The sequence below is a fragment of the Gopherus evgoodei genome, chromosome 1 (genome assembly GCF_007399415.2).
Source record: "Gopherus evgoodei ecotype Sinaloan lineage chromosome 1, rGopEvg1_v1.p, whole genome shotgun sequence".
NCBI lineage: Eukaryota > Metazoa > Chordata > Testudines > Testudinidae > Gopherus > Gopherus evgoodei.
In genome coordinates this window covers 43,253,711-43,270,873 of record NC_044322.1, presented here as the reverse complement: position 1 = coordinate 43,270,873, position 17,163 = coordinate 43,253,711, and the positions used below count along the sequence as shown (strand labels likewise).

Here is a 17,163-nt window from a genome sequence, read left to right as displayed (position 1 = left end):
GATGTGTCTTTGCCATCCCTGTAAAAATCCACCCAAATTTGGCCAAGTTGCACTTTGTGCATGCTCAGTGCAGATTTAATAGAGCTTTGCAGCTAAATTCAAAGATTCCATCCATACCAAGCATGCTGTAGTCCAGGTTTGCAGCAACCCAGAATCTTCTTAGTTCAGGTACTATATCTTTGCTATCTCTTTACTTTGGAAAGACAACCTGCCCTATACATGGATTATAGGCTGATCACTGATCAGTCCTTCTATCTGCATATGTTATTTTGTGTGTGCTTGATTGTAAAAATTGTTTGAAGTTGTAAAAGTGCGGGACTAAGAATTCTGGGTAGAGCTGAGCCAGGCATAGGCAAGTTAGGTACTTACAGACTTTCTCTGTTGGTTCTGCCACTTCACATCAGTCCAACCTTCAACACTTTTGCTAGTCTTGGGCATCTTCTGAGCAGAGACGGACAATTGTGACCAATTACTCTGTGTAGTAGCTTTATGATTGTAATAACCAACCATTTGGGATTAGGTTGAAATCAACTAATTTGTTTAATTTCTGACCTGAATGAGATCTATACTTTGACCTTTCATCTCTGAAGATGTATAGGCATTAACCAACCACCCTTCACCGCCATGACGTATATTTTTTAATATTAAAAGGCTATAAAATCATAAAAAAATTGGGTCTTTATTGATGATAAACCTGCCATTAGGAGATGTTCATTTTCCCCTTAGCTCCTATATCCTAAATAATTAGTTTATGATCATAAAAATGTCTTATTTTTCAGTGTATGAAAACAACTGAAAGGAAAATGCTAAAATCCATAGACATGAGAGAGGAAAGGAAGAGCAGTAAACTATAGAGAGTAATTTCTGGATGGCTGTGTATGGTGGACTGTTTGTATATATTTTTGGCCCTTTTTATCCTCCGCATTACTGAAGATACTTTCAAATACCTTGTCATGTCTGAGCAGCAGACTACTGTACCCCTTTCAGGAGTTAGATTTGTATTTTGTACCCCCAAGTTTTACCTCACTTAAAAACTACTTGCTTATAAAATCAGACAAGTGTCAGAGCACACTATTACTGAAAATTTGCTTACTTTCTTGATTTTTACCATAAAATTATAAAATCAATTAGAATATAAATATTATACTTACGTGTCAGTGTATAGTATATAGAGCAGTATAAACAAGTCATTGTATGAAATTTTAGTTTCTACTGACATCGCTAGTGCTTTTTATGTAGCCTGTTGTTAAATATCTAAACGAGTTGATGTATCCTCTGGAAGACATCTGCATACCCCCAGGGGTACACGTACCCCCGGTTGAGAACCACTTTCCTATGTTATTGAATGGGTATACTTGGCTCTTGCCTCAGCATGCGGAGGATGGATTTAATGACCTCTCAAGGTCCCTTCCAGCTCTACATTTCTATGATTCTATGAAAGACTGAAAATAAAATATTACAGATATTGTTTACATGTTACTGTTTTTTTGTGTTTTTTGCACTGAGTAGATATTTTATAATAAAATACAGTACTATTTTATAATAAAATACAGTACTATTTTCTAGAAATGCAACCAGTATTGTAAAGGGCTTTATGGCACCTGAAATTTATGTAAATTGAATTGTAAATTGAAGTTCACTACTACAGCTAGTAGATTTTCAAGCCCTTGACTACATTACGTAAAAGAGATGATACTTTTATTTCTATCCTACTAAAGAAAATATAATGGACAACAAGGTAATATATAATATGTATAAGACAATTCGCTGTCCCATCACTTAAAAGGCAGCCCCTGTCAGGGTGGAATATGACTGTGTTGTTGGAACAGAATGGCTATCTGGTGGTGTTGGGGTTTTTCTGTTTTTGGATGAAGGTGAATGTTTGGATGATAGTAGCTTATGATTGCCCCAAATAAAGAGGACAACAAATATATCAGCACACTTATAATTACTTCCACTGACCTCTTTTTGACGTCAACATAACAAAGATTCTGCCACCCAGATGCAAAGGCTGGTTTAGGCTTAAGATAGATGACCCGGTTTGCGCTACTCTGGTGATGTCCTAAGGGCTGTTGAACAGTGCTGAAGACTGGTGCTTGTCAAGGGGGCAAATACATTAACTTTCCACAGTATTGTATACAGTATTTTAAAAGTTAGGAATTATTATGTTATACTGTAGCATTTGAGATGAATATTGAAGACTTAAAAACACCATGCAACATTGAATGGAGATGGTGGCACTTGTCTTATCTTCATAATAATCAGGTTTCAGTCCCTGATATATGGCTTGATAGGTGTGGCATCACTAGCGGAATGAATGCTAGGATATCATGAAGCTAGACAATGGGATCCATGGATGGAGTGAATATGGAAAGTCAGCCTGTCAGATCTGAATAAGCAGTACAGTGTCCTGACATGCCCCTTTGCCCTTTTTACTTGAGGCATAAGAAAATAACCCTGAAGTTTTATTTTTTTAATTTGAAAATTCTTTCTGTTGCTGGAAACTGATAGGTAGTAACGCTCAAGGTAGGAGATACTCTCTACAAATGTACTTATCACACATTCTTATGTTTAGAATATACAGATGTTCAGCTTTGTTTCATCAGTAGAATTCTAAACTGTAGTAAGAAGGACTATTTAAATATACAGTTCAGCTGAACATTTTTAAAGATTCTGTTAAGAGGCAGAAGAGAAGCCTATTTTCATAACCTGTGCCGCCATCTGTTAACTACACTACAAGCTTATGTTTCCTTTTGGAAGGGTTTTAGCCAGCTGTTAATTTTGGACTGCTGACTGGAAGAGGGTATGCATTTAAGAGCAACACAGGACTCACAGGAGGCTTTCTGTGAGTTGACAAAAAGTTTTTTTTCTGTTTTGATCTGAAATTCCTTTAATTTGTCTACGCTTTTTTATATTCAGTCTTTGCGCAAATAAGAGGAATGTATTTGAAAATTTTCCTCTGCTGCGCTCCCTTCCTTTGGTCTATGCTTTCATCTTCTCCCACTTAGATTTGGAACTGCTCCACAGAGGGACGACTAATGCTTAGAGATGTACATTCCTCCTGAATTCTTTGTGAGGAATGTTGATGTGTTTTGTAGCTGTAACTCAGGCCACGTCCAGACTACCCGCCGTATCGGCGGGTTAAAATCGATTGCTCGGGGATCGATATATCGCGTCTAATCTAGACGCGATATATCGATCCCCGAGCGCGCTTATATTGATTCCGGAACTCCATCAACCCCAACGGAGTTCCGGAATCGACAGGGAGAGCCGCGAACATCGATCCCGCGCGGTGTGGACAGGTGAGTAATCCGATCTTAGATAGTCGACTTCAGCTACGTTATTCACGTAGCTGAAGTTGCGTATCTAAGATCGATTTCCCCCCCGTAGTGTGGACCAGCCCTCACAGTGCATTCGAATTCTATTGACATGTAACCCAAGTAACATTTAGGTCAATGGTTTTCAAACTTTTTAGGCTGTGTACCCCTTTCCAAATAATGTAGTCTACCACATACCCCCATATGAGATAGGGTCATAATATATCTATGGTTAGATTGCCAAGTCTTACTAAATAAAATGTGTTGTCTCTTGTGTCCCCTGATGAGAGCTTGGGTACCCCATACTGAAAACCACTGATTTAGGTAATCTGTCTGACATTCTCCTTTCTTTCTGATCCATTGAGATGATGCAGCTTTTTGTAACTTTTAGCTAGGAGATAGCTGTGTCATTGTTTTAATTAGAGCTGTACAAATACTGATTTTTTTTTTGGTGTTCCAGCTTTTTTTTAAAAAAAATCATTTTGGATCAATCCCAACCAACATTTTTCAGACTTCTTGGCAATTGAATTCACTCTGTATAAAAAACGTTCATTGGGCCAGAGAGAGAGAGAGAATGACTTTGTAGTTAGGTGGTTTGGACAGTCACCTGAGAGAGGGAATATGAGAGTCGCTTCTCCAATGAATATTCAGGTATTTTATGCGAAGTGCAGCAGGTTTCAAAAGGAGATCTTGAGAGAGAGACACCCAGACTACCCTATAGGTTAGTGGTTAGGGCAAGTTTCCACCCTAGAAAAGGGAATCAAACCTGAGTCTCCCACATCCCAGGTGAGTGCCCTGACTGCCAACTCCTCTTCCTCCAGTTTAGGTTTTCCTTCATTTACGTGTTCCTGGCTCTGTACAGGTGGCTGGACTCGAGGTCCCTTCCAGCCCTATGATTTTGTGAATGGGACAAACATCCCTTTGTGAATCTAACCCCCCAAATCGAAACATTTAGTTTAGATCAGAGCTTTGGAGTGGAGCCTGGAGCTGGAGCACGGACCAGTAGGTTTTTGCCCAGAGCTGGAGCGGAGCAATTCAGAAATCTGATTGCTCCAAATCCATAGTTTAGATAATACTGAAATGAACGTTTAGTTGTTTCTGAATCTTTTTCTCTTCTTTTTTTGACTGAAACAATTTGCCAAAAACAACATGAATTTGTGAATTTTTTCAGTTAACCCAAATCTGTGTTTTCTGCCCCTCCCAAAAGTTTCAGGCAAAATTTTTTGACCAACTTTGGTTATAATACAGACTAGTGCTGTTTATTGAAAATATACTTATTGAATGTTTTTACTTTGTTTAATTACAGGGTTATAAACTCTCTGGCATTGACAAACTGAAACTGGCAGATATATTTAAGTATTGTAGCTATTGCAATTGATAAGCAACATACTGGGGTGTTGAGATGAAGAGAACATTTGATATTAATTCTGCAAAAAGACAGACAGTACATTGTTGTTGTAGGTCAGTTATATAATATAATTGCATTATTCTGCTATTTGTTGTGCAGTAAAAGTAGACTTTTATTTTTAAATTTGATATCAGTATTTTTCTATAAAATTACTGAAAGCAGTTCAAGCTTACAGCTCTCCTTGCGGCTGAGCATTACCTGAAATGTGTTTAATGTGATCTTAAAAGTAAATGTTGGTAAATCATTCTGCCATCTTCTACAGGAACTATGCTCTGTTGAATCAGACTGTAAGACTTCAGTGAAATCTAGCAGAAAGATTTTTAAGGAACTGGAAGAGATAATGTATTGTATATTTATTCAGCTAGTTTTCTCTGGAATATTCGGTGGATGTTGCAGTATATTGTACAGAATTGTGAGTTCTTCACCACTGGCAATTTTACCATTCTAGTGGGCTTTCCCCGCTCCTTCAGGCAGGAACAGTATTGTCAATTGAAGGACTAAATTCCACCCTATGGAAAATCCTCACTTCTTTCTGACTCCTAGCAGAGTTATCAGGTGAGTCTGCAGATTCATAGAGCACCGAAAAATTGTTAATTTACAGAGTTTAGAGAGTTCAGGGATCTTTCTTAGTTCTGCCAAGCTTTATTTTCTGGGCTCCCCAGGAGAATAACATTTTATTTTGACAGGGCACTCATTCTGGTCCATTCAATGTGGTAGATAAACCCACCAGAAAGAAGCAAAAAAGTAGGGCTGTTTTATTGATGTCTTATGGTCTCCTATAGTATTCATTACCCTACTATGTACTGATAAGTGCCTGAAATGCTTTGCTCTTCTAGTCTCCTGCATGGTTGGGAAACTGCCCTGAAAATAAATTAAGCATTTTCTGCAGCCTTTGCCACTGGTACATGTTTTGCATGGGCCCCCTTCATGTGGCACTGTCTCAATGTCAGAGGATCATTCTAGGAAGATCAAAGACCTCAAATTTACCCTTTAAAAAATTCTCCTTTGCCACAGTCTTGGACTCTCTGATGCCTCACTGAATGCTTGCAGCCACAGCTATACTAATTAACACTGATGCAAGACAGCATCTCTGAGGTCCTAACAAATGAAGAGGCAAGCCAGGCACTTAATGGTCCTGTTCAAATAACTGAGGGTATATATCTTGATGAACGATTGGATAAAACCATAGTCTAAATTAAGGGAAAAAGTTCCATTTCTTTTCCCATCTAGTCTTCAGAGGAATGACTACAAAAATTGATACAGAGGTAAAACGTCTTTTTGTCATGTCTTCTCCTTCACTGGGACGATGACTTAGCATTAGTTACTGACAAACATGAAACAATACTAATATAAAATAAAATTAAAATTTCAATTCAGAAACAAAGCTATCTGGAAACTCGATTTGTAAGAGCTAGATGAGTTGATCAAATGGAAGCCACTTAGGCTAGGTAGGCCGTCAAAGATAAAGCCAAATCTACATTTGTGAGCAGCCAAGTAATAGTCAGTGACCTATTGAGAACACAGATTCGGACCTACGAGAACACAAGTTTGGAATTTGCTCAGAATGCCAAAATCAGGCCAGATGGCTTTAATTTAAAAAAAAAAAAAATAGCACTAGCTGCCTGGTTGATTGGGCAGAAGAAGCAAAATAAAAGAACTATTTAAAAAAAATCAAATAATAAAAGACTGCCAGGAAATCTCCAGATGTTTTACACTTATTTGAATATTGTAGTTGTTTTAGTAAATTTCAGAGAGAACTGGTAAGGGATTTAGGTAAATATAACTGTCTTGCATGTAATACTTTTTCAACACAATATTTACTAGAGAAAAGTAGACTTATGTATTTAGTTGCTTTTTTATTATTATTACTTCTTATGTCCTGACAATGTTTACCAGATATTCTTCTTTCTGCTGGTACTGCTCTCTGGAGAGAAAAATCGAATGAGGCAAAAAGCTCGTTGCTGCCCTTGAGTCATCCCTTGCAATAGGAATACCAGCTCCTGACAGGAGATGACAGTAACAACACCAATAAGGAGTTCAGGATAAGGCAATGTGTGTTTTTTTTTCTTTTTCTTTTGTTTTTTGAATGAGTACATCTATTTTTATAAAAGAGACTGTTTTTGATCCACCCTCCGATTCATGGGGTGGCAATATTGTTTGGTTTGATTACCATATATCAGGGATCGGCAACCTTTGGCACACAGTTTGCCAGGGTAAGCACCCTGGTGGGCCAGGCCGGTTTGTGTACCTGCTGCGTCCGCAGGTTCGGCCGATTGCGGCTCCCACTGGCTGTGGTTCACCGCTTCAGGTCAATGGGGGCTGCGGGAAGCGGCGGCCAGCACATCCCTCAGCCCGTGCCGCTTCCTGCCACCTCCATGGGCCTGGAGTGGTGAACCACAGTCAGTGGGAGCCACGATCGGCCAAACGTGGACACGGCAGGTAAACAAACCGGCCCAGCCCGCCAGGGTGCTTACCCTGGCAGGCCGCATGCCAAAGGTTGCCGATCCCTGCCATATATTCTTCTGTTCAACCAAAACCCCTCTCCCCTTTCTGACTCAGTCTCTTCTTCTTTTTAAATCTCACATTAAAAACCTTCCTTTTCTCCTTAGGCTACAGTGTGACCATCTCACTCTGAAGTTTTTAGTGATGTCCTGTGTGAAGAACACTACATAAACTCTACTGAACTACAGTCCAGGAACATTTAATTAGATGGGAATGTGAATTTTTATTAGTAATAATACTAGGCCAAACTTTTAATCAGTGCAACTTGTGAATCTGCAGTTGTTGTACCTATTCATTTCAGAAATGTATCAGTTGTCCTAAGAGACTGGTATTCACATTCTAACCTGAGTGTTCTCTTTAATACTGGCAACAGCCAAGGGCCATCAGCTGGTGCTCAAACACTGTGGTAATGGGTGACAGTACAAAAAGTTAAGTCAGAGGGTCTTCAATTCCCATTTTGCTTGGGTTCTGAAGTGATTGCAGTTCTGCCACTCTTAGAGAACATTTTTTGTTCTGTGTTCGTACAGAGTCTAGCACTCTAGGTTTCTGGTCCATAACTCGAGCTACTATGTGTTATGATTGTACATAGGGTTACCAGATAGCAACTGTGGGAAAAAAAGGGACAGACGGTAGGGGGTAATAGGCACCTATACAAGAAAAAGTCCCCAAAACCAAGACTGTCCCTTTAAAAATAGGATACCTGGCCCCCTCAATTGTACAAATATAATAATAATAAGGGGAAAGTGATGAGATAGACATTGTCTTTATATATATATGCAGGAGGGGGAAGGGTCAGAGAACCTCGAAGTTATGAGAATGTTGGTGAGTGTGATCCTGAGCAGTGAGGAAAGGTGAAGGGGTCAGGGTTTGGGAATAAAAAATTAGCTTATTTTTGGCCACATTCAAATTGGGTTAGCAGCAGATCAGTCGAGAGGAAATACCAGAGGATGTGTCTACACTGCAGCTGGTAGTATGCCTCTCAGGCTGGGTAGACAGGTCTATACTAGTTCTGCTCGAGCTAGAGTGCTAATAATAGCAGATTCGATGATGATGCCTGAGCTTGGACCCAGAGATTGAGTGGGCTTGCACTCAGGCGGCTAGCCTGTGCTGCAGAATCCATATTGCTAATTTTAGCTGGCTCAAATGGAGCTGGAATGTGTCAGCCTATCCAGACTGGAAGGCGTACTACCAGCTGCAATTTCAGCACAGCCAGAGAAAGAGATCTGTGGGACTGGAGGAAGGGGGCAGAGGTGTAAGGTATGCAAAGGTAGACTTGAGTCATCAGCATGGAAAATGGTAGATGAATGTGTGCATATGGATGAGTCAGCAAAAGACAGGATTCTCGAGAGCAGGCCACATTGGGGTATGGAAATTGTATAGTGGGCCATGAATGCTCATGAAATTGGGGGTTGGGGCGTGGGAGGGGGTGAAGGCTCCAGCTGGGGGTATGGGCTCTGGGATGGGGCTGCAGATGAGAGGTTTTGGGTGCAGGGGGTGCTCCGGACTGGGACTGAGGAGTTCTGAGGGTGGACGGGGAATCAGGTGAGGCAGGAGGTTGGGGCGAGGGAGGAGGTGCAGGCTCTGGGCAGCACTTACCTCAAGTGGCTCTTGGAAGCAGTGGCATGTTCCCTCGCTGGCTCCTACACGGAGGCATGGCCAGGCCGCTCTCTCTCTCCATTGCCTTGCTGATAGTCAGTTAATCAAACTGAGAAAATGAAGCAGTGTGCTGCTGCTGCTGCTTGTGATTTCTGCCATTTCTACCACATGGCAGTGAAAACTTTTGTCACCTAGTAACGGTAGCAAGATGATGGTATGGAAGGGCATATTCTGCAGGGGGGTTATTTGAGTGCATGCATTCTTAGCTGTAGTTCCTGAAGCCAGTGGTATGGTGAATTGCCTACTGGGTGAAAAGACTGTGAATCTCTTGAGACATCTAGATAGGCTTATATGCAGTGCTGGGAGGAGCTGGTACATGTTGTGGTTCATGTAGGTACAAATGACATAGGGGTAGGGGAGAGGTCCTGGAGGCCACATTTAGGCTGCTAGGTAAGAGATAAAAGTCCAGGACCTCTGTCGTAGCATCCTCTGAAATGCTTCCAGTTCTATGTGCAAGGCCAGTTAGTCAGAACTTCAGGGTCTCAATACATCGAGGAGACGATAGAGTAGGAAGGAGGATTTGGGTTTTTTAGGAAATGGGAAACCTTTTGGGAAAGGAGGAGCCTATATAGGAGGATGGCTCCACTTAAACCAGAAGGGAACCAGATTGCAGGCATGTAAAATTAAAAAGACCGTAGAGGAACTTTTAAATTAAGGGCTGAAGGTATGGAGAAAAGCTGACAGGTGTGGAGAAGCACATAGTTGGATCAAAGACATCCTGTAGGGTAGGGTCTATTAATGGGTATTCTTTAAATTCTAGTAAAGAGGAGAGGATAGAAATTGATGAAGACCCCATGCATCTGAAGAGGTGGGTTTTTTACCCACGAAAGCTTATGCCCAAATAAATCTGTTAGTCTTTAAGGTGCCACTAGACTCCTTGTTGTTTTTGTGGATACAGACTAACACAGCTGCCCCCTGATATTGGTCAAATGAAAGTGTCCCATTTAATTACATAACATAGTGGCAGACAACTAAAAAGTGACAAATTTTATAAGTGCTTGTATATGAATGCTAAAAGTCAAAATACTAAGATGAGTGAACTTGAGTGCCTGGTATTAAATGAAGGTATTGATATAACAGGCATTATAGAAACTTGGTGGAATGAATATAATCAATGGGACATAGTAATACTAGGGTACAAAATATACAGGAATGACAGAATAGGTCATGCTGGTGGGGAGAGGCACTATATGTGAAAGAAAGCCTAGAGTCTAATGTAGTAAAAATCTTAAAATGAATCAAGCTGTACCATAGAATCTCTATGGATAGAAATTCCATGCTTGAATAATAAGAGTATAGCAATAGGAATATGTTACCGACCATCAGACCAGGCCTGTGGTGATGGTGGTTGTGTGAAATGTTCAGGAAGATTAGGCTATAAAAATAGAAAGCTCAGTAATAATGGGGGATTTCAGTGATCCCCATATTGACTGGATACATGTAACCTCAGAAAGACAGGATGCAGAATTAAGGTTTCTGGACACCATTAATGACTGCTTCTTGGAGCAGCTAGTCCTAGAACCCACAAGGGGGGGGGAGAATTCTTGATTTAGTCTTAAGTGGAGCACAGGATCTGGTCCAAGAGGTGAATATAGCTGAACCACTCAACCGTAATGTAATTAAAGCTAACATCCTTGGAGGCCGGGGGGAGAGATACCAAAGAAGCCAACCACAATAGCATTTCACTTCAGGGGAACTACACAAAAAGGAGGATGCTAATTAAGTTGAAATTAAAAGGAACAGTCACAAGTGAAATGCCTGCAGACTGCATAGAAAACGCAATAATAGAGGCTCAAATTAAATGTGTATCCTAAATTAAAAAACAGTAAGAGGATCAAAAAAGTGCCAGTATGACTAAACAAGTAAAAGAAGCAGTTAAAGGCAAAAAGGCATCCTTTCCAAAATTGGAAGTCAAATCCTGCTGAGGAAAATAGAAAGAAACATAAACTCTGCCAAGTCAAGTGTAAAAGTATAATTAGGCAGGTCAGGAAAAAAACCTTGCAACCAGCCAAAGACGCACAAACTAACAGCAAACCATTTTTCAGTACATCAGAAGTAGGAAATTTGCCAGATAATCAGTGGGATCACTGGATGATCGAAGTGTTAAAAGTGCATTCAAGAAAGATAAGACCATTGCGGAGAAGCTAAATGAACTCTTTGCATCAGTGTTCACTGATTCATTTAGCACAAGGAAGATTTCCACACCTGAGCTATTCATTTTAGGTGACATATCTGAGGAACTGTCCCAGATTGATGTGTCAGTAAAGGAGGTTTTGGAATAAATTGATAAATTTATAGTAATAAGTCACCAGGACCAGACGATATTCATCCAGGCATTCTAAAGGAACTCAAAATGAAATTGCAGAGCTACTAACTGTGGTATGTAACCTGTCACTTAAACCAGCTTCTGTACCGCATGACTGGAGGATAGCTAATGTGAAGCCAATTTTAAAAAAGGTTTCAAAAGTAAGCCTATCTTCAGTACCAGGCAGATTGGTGGAAGGTATAGTAAAGAACAGAATTACCAGACTCAAAAATGAAAATGATTTATTGGGGAAGAGTCAACATGGTTTTTGTAAAGGGAAACCATGCCCCACCAATCTATTAGAATTTTTTGAAAGGAGTGGGTCAACAAACATGTGGACAAGGGTGATCCAGTGGATTTAGTGTACTTGGACTTTCAGAAAGCCTTGGACAAGGTCCCTCACCAAAGACTCGTAAGCAAAGTACGCAGTCATGGGATAAGTAACTGGTTAAAAGATAGGACACAAAAGGTGGAAAGAAATGGTGGGTTTTCAGAATGGAGAGAGGTAAATAGTGGTCCCTCAGAAGTCTGTACTGTGACAACTTCTGTTCAACATATTCATAAATGATCTGGAAAAAACAGTGGCAAAACAGCGATGTGGCAAAATTTGCAGAGAATACAAAATTATTCAAGACAGTTAAATCCAAAGCAGACTGTGAGGAATTACAAAGGGGTCTCTCAAAACTGGGTGACTGGACAACAAAATGGCAGATGAAATTCAGTGCTGATAAATGTAAAGTAATGCACATTGGAAAACATAATCCCAACTATGCATACAAAATGATGGGGTCTAAATTAGCAGTTAACACTCAGAAAAGTGATGTGAGAGTCATTGTGGATAATTATGTAAAAACATCTCAATGTGCAGCGGCAGTCAAAAAAAGTTAACAGAATATCAGGAACCATTAGGAAAGGGATACATAGTAAGACAGAAAATATCATAATGCCACTATATAAATCCATGGTACACCCAAACCTTGAATAATGTGTGTAGTTCTGGTTGCCCTATCTGAAAAAAGATATATTAGAATTGGAAAAGGTATAGAAAAGCAAAAAAATGATTAGGGGTATGGAATAGCTTTCTTATGAGGAGAGATTAAAATGCCTGGGACTTCTCAGCTTGGAAAAGGGACGACTAACAGGTGATATGATAGAGATCTATAAAATCATGACTGGTGTGGAGAAAGTGAATAAGGAAGTGTTATTTACTTTCACAGAACACAAGGTCTAGGAGTCACACAATGAAATTAATAGGCAGAAGGTTTAAAACAAACAAAAGGAAGTACTTCTTCTCACAATGCACAGTCAACCTGTTGAACTCGTTGCCAGGGTTGTTGTGAAGACCAAAAGTATAACTAGATTAAAAAAAGAATCAGATACAGTAGAACCTCAGAGTTACGATTACCTTGGGAATGGAGGTTGTTTGTAACTCTGAATAAAACCTTGTTTTTCTTTCAAATGTTTACAACTGAACATTAACTTAATACAGCCTTGAAACTTTACTATGCAGAAGAAAAATGCTGCTTTCCCTTTATTTGTTTACGTTTAACCCAGTACTGTACTGTATATTCCCCCCTTCGCTGCTGCCTGATTGCATACTTCCAGGACGACAGGATGCTGGGCTAGGTGGATCATTGATCTGACCCAGTGTGCGCATTTTTATGTTCTTATTTACTTGATTGGGGTGAGCGGTGGAGGGGAGGAACTTTTTCTTTTCAGTTTTTGCTTGTCACATTGATATTTCACTAAATACCATGGTACAGCTATTTGCATGTTCACAAAGATTTTTTTTTTCTGTCAGCCAATACAGTATTTCATGAGCTTGATCAAAGATTGGTGGCTCCTTTTTGCTATGTGGTACAAAGCCATAGCAGAGCTAAAGCAGGAAGTGACTTCTCAGAAGGTATTGGGAAAATTTGCTATTATGCCAGTGTTTCAGTAGGGAAGTTGAGCATTGACACTCTAGAGTTCATATTACGGAATATGCTTAAATATTTTTTTTTAAATGAACTGTTCATCTGCTTTCACAGAAATAGAGTCTTGAAGCAGATACTGTCTCTGGCAGAGCTTAGTCTGTGATCACATTTGGTTTGTTGTGAATCCTAAGTAGGAAACCAAAATAGAACTTCCGTTAAAGAATGTTTGCTTAGAGAAGGTTAAATACTTTTTCATGCATTAGTTGCCAAATAGACATCTGGGGACACCTGCTCTTAAATAAGGCAAAGCTGTTTCCAGATGGGCATAGTTGTGTCTTGTTTAAGTAAACAGTTTTATTTAATTGCTGAAATGCTTATTAGAAAGTTTCTATGGTATGTAGTTCATTTTAAATTTACAAATGCGTATCTTCCCTTCCTATTTTCTACTTTCCACTTTGTCATCTTGGTTAGAGCTGTTCAAAAAAAGATTGCTCTTTTTTTTAATGTGAGAAAGTAGTTTCCCCTCTTTCTACTATTTTAAAAAATGGGTGAATTGTTCTTATTCATACTTTAAACAAAATCACTCTTGAGCAATGGCCAGGTTTGGGAAATTTCAACCTGAAATGGTACAAGGTTCAGAAAGTTAAGCATGACTGATAACCGAAGGTTAAAATGGAAATGTTTTGGCAACCTTAATTGTAGCTTCCATTCTAACCATATGTGTATAACCTCCTGTTCTTAACATAATTGGGTTACATTTATAATCTGCAGCGGAATTTCATGGTTTTCAAGAGCCATTAATATAGTTGTGACAAATTCTAAAAATAGTAAATATTCTGCCCAGAATAGCTCTGTGTTGTGCAATAAAGATCTAATGTGAATTAAGGAATTCATTATTAGCAGTCTGTGTACACTTAAATGTTTGTTTGCTTTAACCAAATGAGAAGTAAGTAATTAGTGTTACTTCATGAAATCAAATATTTGTTCTACATTTTGTACTGTTCAGGCTTGTGTGTGTAAAGGGAAATAAAATGTTTGATTACTGGCTCTAATTTCAATGCCAAGGCACACATTAATTAAATAATATAGATAAGATTGAAATCTTTAGAATAATTTAAATTCAGTCCCAATAAAGACATACTTTTCGCCTGAACCCATAACATTTCGGTCTGTAATCTCACTAGATCTCATAAGCTAATCAAGCCCTACTTTGGTCAGTACTTAGATTTTCTCTGAGATCTCCTAGTTATGTTGACCACAGACACCATGGGTGCTGGTGATTCGGTTGATGTTTTTCTGGCCTCTGAGTCTGTGTTAAACCAATGCTCCAAGTCAGTGCTTCATTGCTGGAGGGATGGTCTTTGAAACTTAAACCACAGGCTCATACTTTTGCAAGGATGGTGAGTTTGCATCCTGAACAAGTTCCAATTCTGGAAATTGCATTCTGCCTGCCTAAATAATCATTACAGATTAAATTGGATTGAGCTGAAGTTCTTCTTTTGGGACAGGAGCTGTGTCTTGTTTCTGTAGAACTCAAGTACATTTATGGCATTAGTTAAATACTTAATAATCAGTTGCTCAGAGTTCAACCTACATAAGTGACAGCACTTTGTTGGAGAAATGATTGCCAGTGTGTCTGTTTCTGTAGCCTGAATGCCACCAGTGTGGATAATCAGTTATATTCTTCACTGTATGTCATTTAAGTAGATGGTGGCCAGTGAGAAGGGATTTTTGCATCAAGTCCTCTTTCTCACTATGCTCTTTTTGCAGGTTTTCCCCAGTCTTTTCTTGTTTCTTTTGTTTTAAGTCATCTCTCAGACAGCAGTATCAGCAGCTAGGCGGGCTACAAATCAGAGGGTCTCAAAGACTTCTCAGGAGGAGTGGAGATGAGGCTCTTTCCAGTTCATCTGTAATATGCTCCAGTTGGGAGCTCACTGTCCACCATGAAAGCAGCTGGCAGAAGAACAAAATATTCCTACCTTCTGTTAATTTTCTATGGTTGGCAACATCAGTTGGACTCGCTCCCCAGCAGCCCCTCTCTGGCAAAGCAGCCAGTACAATACTAGATAAGATTAGTCTCCACTGTACTTTCATATGAAAACTTTCATCATCAGCATCATCATTCTCAAGGCAAATCCAAAAGGGATGTAGCCTCCTTGTAGAGTGTAGATCAAATGTTACCTAGATCAGTTTCTGTCTAGGTCCTTAAGACTGGATATTCATAAGCTGAGGAACACCTACAGATAAAGCCTAAGAGGAGGAGGAGTTTGAGTGCAAAGCATCCTTCTCCTAAATGATCTCCCTCAGTTTGATTAACATACCAGATGTTCCAGTCCCCCTTTAAAGTTTGTATGTAGTCACAGTCCTCCTCCACCCCCCACGCCCACCCCCTGTATCACCAAGCCACAAAAAAAAACAATTAGCTGAGAAGAAGTATTTGATTTTGTATAGCTCTTTGCAACATTCTGGATAAAAGTCACCATATACATTTATCAGAGGGGTAGCCGTGTTAGTCTGGATCTGTAAAAGCAGCAAAGAATCCTGTGGCACCTTATAGACTAACAGACGTTTTTGGAGCATGAGCTTTCGTGAGTGAATACCCACTGTTATCAGATGCATGTAGTGGAAATTTCCAGGGGCAGGTATATATATGCAAACAAGCTAGAGATAACGAGGCTAGTTCAATCAGGGAGGATGAGGCCCTGTTCTAGCAGTTGACGTGTGAAAACCAAGGGAAGAGAAACTGGTTTTGTAGTTGGCAAGCCATTCAGTCTTTGTTTAATCCTGAGCTGATAGTGTCAAATTTGCAGATGAACTGAAACTCAGCAGTTTGTCTTTGAAAGTCTGATCCTGAAGTATTTTTGCTGCAGGATGGCCACCTTAAGGTCTGCTATAGTGTGGCCAGGGAGGTTGAAGTGTTCTCCTATAGGTTTTTGTATATTGCCATTCCTAATATCTGATTTGTGTCCATTTATCCTTTTCCATAGAGATGTCCAGTTTGGCCGATGTACATAGCAGAGGGGCATTGCTGGCATATAATGGCGTATATTACATTGGTGGACGTGCAGGTGAAGGAACCGGTGATGGTGTGGCTGATGTGGGTTAGGTCCTGTGATGGTGTCGCTGGTGTAGATATGTGGACAGAGTTGGCATCGAGATTTGTTGCATGGATTGGTTCCTGAGCTAGAGTTACTATGGTGCGGTGTGCAGTTACTGGTGAGATATGTTTCAGGTTGGCAGGTTGTGGGCGAGGACTGGCCTGCCACCCAAGGCCTGTGAAAGTGTGGGATCATTGTCCAGGATGGGTTGTAGATCCCTGATGATGCGTTGGAGGGGTTTTAGCTGGGGACTGTATGTGATGGCCAGTGGAGTCCTGTTGGTTTCTTTCTTGGGTTTGTCTTGCAGTAGGAGGCTTCTGGGTACACGTCTGGCTCTGTTGATCTGTTTCCTTATTTCCTCGTGCGGATATTGTAGTTTTGAGAATGCTTGGTGGAGATTTTGTAGGTGTTGGTCTCTGTCTGAGGGGTTAGAGCAGATGCAGTTGTACCTCAGTGCTTGGCTGTAGACAATGGATCGTGTGATGTGCCCGGGATAGAAGCTGGAGGCATGAAGGTAGGCATAGCGGTTGCTAGGTTTTCCGTATAGGGTGGTGTTAATGTGACCATCACTTATTTGCACCGTGGTGTCTAGGAAGTGGACCTGCCGTGTAGATTGGTCCAGGCTGAGGTTGATGGTGGGGTGGAAGCTGTTGAAATCGTGGTGGAATTTTTCCAGTCTCCTTCCTCTGGGTCCAGATGATGAAGATGTCATCAATGTAGCTTAGGTAGAGAAGGGGCATGAGTGGACGAGAGCTGAGGAAGCGTTGTTCCAGGTCGGGCATAAAAATATTGGCATATTATGGGGCCATGCGGGTGCCCATAGCGGTGCCACTGATCTGGAGATATATATTGCCATCAGATTTGAAATAGTTGTGTGTAAGTATAAAGGCACAGAGCTCAGCAGCCAGTTGTGCTGTGGCATCATCAGGGATACTGTTCCTGACAGCTTGTATTCTATCTG

General features: G+C 40.3%; 1 protein-coding gene and 1 long non-coding RNA gene across 2 annotated transcripts in view; one reads left to right on the top strand and one right to left on the bottom strand.

Annotated features, from left to right (window-relative positions):
- The window catches only part of UBL3 (ubiquitin like 3), a 63,792-nt gene that overhangs the window by 11,210 nt on the left and 35,419 nt on the right, over positions 1-17,163 (top strand). The window lies entirely within an intron of this gene.
- LOC115651703 lies at positions 8,178-11,170 on the bottom strand. The gene is made up of 3 exons (XR_004000414.1): positions 11,072-11,170; positions 10,452-10,456; positions 8,178-8,191 (listed from the first exon to the last, which is right to left on the bottom strand). It is a non-coding gene; the product is annotated as an uncharacterized LOC115651703 (long non-coding RNA).